General features: G+C 41.6%; 1 protein-coding gene across 1 annotated transcript in view; it reads right to left on the minus strand.

Annotated features, from left to right (window-relative positions):
• Positions 1 to 6,000, minus strand: part of LOC120018106 (serine/threonine-protein kinase NLK-like) — a 135,927-nt gene that overhangs the window by 64,259 nt on the left and 65,668 nt on the right. The gene's annotated exons all lie outside the window — the stretch shown is intronic.

Here is a 6,000-nt window from a genome sequence, read left to right on the forward strand (position 1 = left end):
GGTTACACTACTAGAGGTACTATCATCTTAGCAGGGATGCGATTTGGTTACGCTACTAGAGGTACTATCATCTTAGCAGGGATGCGATTTGGTTACACTACTAAAAATACTATCATCTTAGCAGGGATGCGATTTGGTTACACTACTAAAAATACTATCATCTTAGCAGGGGTGCGATTTGGTTACACTACTAGAGGTACTATCATCTTAGCAGGGGTGCGATTTGGTTACACTACTAAAGGTACTATCATCTTAGCAGGGATGCGATTTGGTTACGCTACTAGAGGTACTATCATCTTAGCAGGGGTGCGATTTGGTTACACTACTAAAGGTACTATCATCTTAGCAGGGATGCGATTTGGTTACACTACTAGAGGTACTATCATCTTAGCAGGGGTGCGATTTGGTTACGCTACTAGAGGTACTATCATCTTAGCAGGGATGCGATTTGGTTGCACTACTAAAGGTACTATCATCTTAGCAGGGATGCGATTTGGTTACGCTACTAGAGGTACTATCATCTTAGCAGGGGTGCGATTTGGTTACACTACTAAAGGTACTATCATCTTAGCAGGGATGCGATTTGGTTACACTACTAGAGGTACTATCATCTTAGCAGGGATGCGATTTGGTTACGCTACTAGAGGTACTATCATCTTAGCAGGGATGCGATTTGGTTACACTACTAGAGGTACTATCATCTTAGCAGGGATGCGATTTGGTTACGCTACTAGAGGTACTATCATCTTAGCAGGGATGCGATTTGGTAACACTACTAGATGTACTATCATCTTAGCAGGGGTGTGATTTGGTTACGCTACTAGAGGTACTATCATCTTAGCAGGGATGCGATTTGGTTACGCTACTAAAGGTACTATCATCTTAGCAGGGATGCGATTTGGTTACGCTACTAGAGGTACTATCATCTTAGCAGGGGTGCGATTTGGTTACACTACTAAAGGTACTATCATCTTAGCAGGGATGCGATTTGGTTACGCTACTAGAGGTACTATCATCTTAGCAGGGATGCGATTTGGTTACACTACTAGAGGTACTATCATCTTAGCAGGGGTGCGATTTGGTTACACTACTAGAGGTACTATCATCTTAGCAGGGATGCGATTTGGTTACACTACTAAAGGTACTATCATCTTAGCAGGGGTGCGATTTGGTTACACTACTAGAGGTACTATCATCTTAGCAGGGATGCGATTTGGTTACACTACTAAAAATACTATCATCTTAGCAGGGATGCGATTTGGTTACACTACTAAAAATACTATCATCTTAGCAGGGGTGCGATTTGGTTACACTACTAGAGGTACTATCATCTTAGCAGGGGTGCGATTTGGTTACACTACTAAAGGTACTATCATCTTAGCAGGGATGCGATTTGGTTACGCTACTAGAGGTACTATCATCTTAGCAGGGGTGCGATTTGGTTACACTACTAAAGGTACTATCATCTTAGCAGGGATGCGATTTGGTTACACTACTAGAGGTACTATCATCTTAGCAGGGATGCGATTTGGTTACGCTACTAGAGGTACTATCATCTTAGCAGGGATGCGATTTGGTTACACTACTAAAAATACTATCATCTTAGCAGGGATGCGATTTGGTTACACTGCTAGAGGTACTATCATCTTAGCAGGGATGCGATTTGGTTACACTGCTAGAGGTACTATCATCTTAGCAGGGATGCGATTTGGTTACATTACTAGAGGTACTATCATCTTAGCAGGGGTGCGATTTGGTTACACTACTAGAGGTACTATCATCTTAGCAGGGATGCGATTTGGTTACACTGCTAGAGGTACTATCATCTTAGCAGGGGTGCGATTTGGTTACACTACTAGAGGTACTATCATCTTAGCAGGGATGCGATTTGGTTACGCTACTAGAGGTACTATCATCTTAGCAGGGATGCGATTTGGTTACATTACTAGAGGTACTATCATCTTAGCAGGGGTGCGATTTGGTTACACTACTAAACATACTATCATCTTAGCAGGGATGCGATTTGGTTACACTGCTAGAGGTACTATCATCTTAGCAGGGATGCGATTTGGTTACACTACTTGAGGTACTATCATCTTAGCAGGGATGCGATTTGGTTACACTACTAAAGGTACTATCATCTTAGCAGGGGTGCGATTTGGTTACACTACTAGAGGTACTATCATCTTAGCAGGGATGCGATTTGGTTACACTACTAGAGGTACTATCATCTTAGCAGGGGTGCGATTTGGTTACATTACTAGAGGTACTATCATCTTAGCAGGGGTGTGATTTGGTTACACTACTAAAAATACTATCATCTTAGCAGGGATGCGATTTGGTTACACTGCTAGAGGTACTATCATCTTAGCAGGGGTGCGATTTGGTTACACTACTAGAGGTACTATCATCTTAGCAGTGATGCGATTTGGTTACACTACTAGAGGTACTATCATCTTAGCAGGGATGCGATTTGGTTACACTACTAAAAATACTATCATCTTAGCAGGGATGCGATTTGGTTACACTGCTAGAGGTACTATCATCTTAGCAGGGGTGCGATTTGGTTACACTACTAGAGGTACTATCATCTTAGCAGTGATGCGATTTGGTTACATTACTAGAGGTACTATCATCTTAGCAGGGATGCGATTTGGTTACACTACTAAAGGTAATATCATCTTAGCAGGGGTGTGATTTGGTTACACTACTAGAGGTACTATCATCTTAGCAGGGGTGCGATTTGGTTACACTACTAGAGGTACTATCATCTTAGCAGGGATGCGATTTGGTTACACTACTAAAGGTAATATCATCTTAGCAGGGGTGTGATTTGGTTACACTACTAGAGGTACTATCATCTTAGCAGGGGTGCGATTTGGTTACACTACTAGAGGTACTATCATCTTAGCAGGGATGCGATTTGGTTACACTACTAAAAATACTATCATCTTAGCAGGGGTGCGATTTGGTTACACTACTAGAGGTACTATCATCTTAGCAGGGATGCGATTTGGTTACACTGCTAGAGGTACTATCATCTTAGCAGGGGTGTGATTTGGTTACACTACTAGAGGTACTATCATCTTAGCAGGGATGCGATTTGGTTACACTACTAAAAATACTATCATCTTAGCAGGGGTGCGATTTGGTTACACTACTAGAGGTACTATCATCTTAGCAGTGATGCGATTTGGTTACACTACTAAAAATACTATCATCTTAGCAGGGGTGCGATTTGGTTACACTACTAAAAATACTATCATCTTAGCAGGGGTGCGATTTGGTTACACTACTAGAGGTACTATCATCTTAGCAGGGATGCGATTTGGTTACACTGCTAGAGGTACTATCATCTTAGCAGGGGTGCGATTTGGTTACGCTACTAGAGGTACTATCATCTTAGCAGGGATGCGATTTGGTTACACTACTAGAGGTACTATCATCTTAGCAGGGATGCGATTTGGTTACACTACTAAAAATACTATCATCTTAGCAGGGGTGCGATTTGGTTACACTACTAGAGGTACTATCATCTTAGCAGTGATGCGATTTGGTTACACTGCTAAAAATACTATCATCTTAGCAGGGATGCGATTTGGTTACACTACTAAAGGTACTATCATCTTAGCAGGGGTGCGATTCGGTTACACTACTAAAGGTACTATCATCTTAGCAGGGGTGCGATTTGGTTACACTACTAAAGGTACTATCATCTTAGCAGGGATGCGATTCGGTTACACTACTAAAGATACTATCATCTTAGCAGGGATCGATTTGGTTACACTACTAGAGGTACTATCATCTTAGCAGGGGTGCGATTTGGTTACACTACTAAAAATACTATCATCTTAGCAGGGGTGCGATTTGGTTACACTACTAGAGGTACTATCATCTTAGCAGGGGTGCGATTTGGTTACACTACTAGAGGTACTATCATCAAAGCAGGGATGCGATTTGGTTACACTACTAGAGGTACTATCATCTTAGCAGGGGTGTGATTTGGTTACACTACTAGAGGTACTATCATCTTAGCAGGGGTGCGATTCGGTTACACTACTAAAGGTACTATCATCTTAGCAGGGGTGTGATTTGGTTACACTACTAAAAATACTATCATCTTAGCAGGGATGCGATTTGGTTACACTACTAGAGGTACTATCATCTTAGCAGGGGTGCGATTTGGTTACACTACTAGAGGTACTATCATCTTAGCAGTGATGCGATTTGGTTACACTACTAGAGGTACTATCATCTTAGCAGGGATGCGATTTGGTTACACTACTAAAAATACTATCATCTTAGCAGGGATGCGATTTGGTTACACTGCTAGAGGTACTATCATCTTAGCAGGGGTGCGATTTGGTTACACTACTAGAGGTACTATCATCTTAGCAGTGATGCGATTTGGTTACATTACTAGAGGTACTATCATCTTAGCAGGGATGCGATTTGGTTACACTACTAAAGGTAATATCATCTTAGCAGGGGTGTGATTTGGTTACACTACTAGAGGTACTATCATCTTAGCAGGGGTGCGATTTGGTTACACTACTAGAGGTACTATCATCTTAGCAGGGATGCGATTTGGTTACACTACTAAAGGTAATATCATCTTAGCAGGGGTGTGATTTGGTTACACTACTAGAGGTACTATCATCTTAGCAGGGGTGCGATTTGGTTACACTACTAGAGGTACTATCATCTTAGCAGGGATGCGATTTGGTTACACTACTAAAAATACTATCATCTTAGCAGGGGTGCGATTTGGTTACACTACTAGAGGTACTATCATCTTAGCAGGGATGCGATTTGGTTACACTGCTAGAGGTACTATCATCTTAGCAGGGGTGTGATTTGGTTACACTACTAGAGGTACTATCATCTTAGCAGGGATGCGATTTGGTTACACTACTAAAAATACTATCATCTTAGCAGGGGTGCGATTTGGTTACACTACTAGAGGTACTATCATCTTAGCAGTGATGCGATTTGGTTACACTACTAAAAATACTATCATCTTAGCAGGGGTGCGATTTGGTTACACTACTAAAAATACTATCATCTTAGCAGGGGTGCGATTTGGTTACACTACTAGAGGTACTATCATCTTAGCAGGGATGCGATTTGGTTACACTGCTAGAGGTACTATCATCTTAGCAGGGGTGCGATTTGGTTACGCTACTAGAGGTACTATCATCTTAGCAGGGATGCGATTTGGTTACACTACTAGAGGTACTATCATCTTAGCAGGGATGCGATTTGGTTACACTACTAAAAATACTATCATCTTAGCAGGGGTGCGATTTGGTTACACTACTAGAGGTACTATCATCTTAGCAGTGATGCGATTTGGTTACACTGCTAAAAATACTATCATCTTAGCAGGGATGCGATTTGGTTACACTACTAAAGGTACTATCATCTTAGCAGGGGTGCGATTCGGTTACACTACTAAAGGTACTATCATCTTAGCAGGGGTGCGATTTGGTTACACTACTAAAGGTACTATCATCTTAGCAGGGATGCGATTCGGTTACACTACTAAAGATACTATCATCTTAGCAGGGATCGATTTGGTTACACTACTAGAGGTACTATCATCTTAGCAGGGGTGCGATTTGGTTACACTACTAAAAATACTATCATCTTAGCAGGGGTGCGATTTGGTTACACTACTAGAGGTACTATCATCTTAGCAGGGGTGCGATTTGGTTACACTACTAGAGGTACTATCATCAAAGCAGGGATGCGATTTGGTTACACTACTAGAGGTACTATCATCTTAGCAGGGGTGTGATTTGGTTACACTACTAGAGGTACTATCATCTTAGCAGGGGTGCGATTCGGTTACACTACTAAAGGTACTATCATCTTAGCAGGGGTGTGATTTGGTTACACTACTAAAAATACTATCATCTTAGCAGGGATGCGATTTGGTTACACTACTAGAGGTACTATCATCTTAGCAGGGGTGCGATTTGGTTACACTACTAAAGG

Source organism: Salvelinus namaycush, chromosome 23 (genome assembly GCF_016432855.1).
Source record: "Salvelinus namaycush isolate Seneca chromosome 23, SaNama_1.0, whole genome shotgun sequence".
Taxonomy (NCBI): Eukaryota; Metazoa; Chordata; class Actinopteri; order Salmoniformes; family Salmonidae; genus Salvelinus; species Salvelinus namaycush.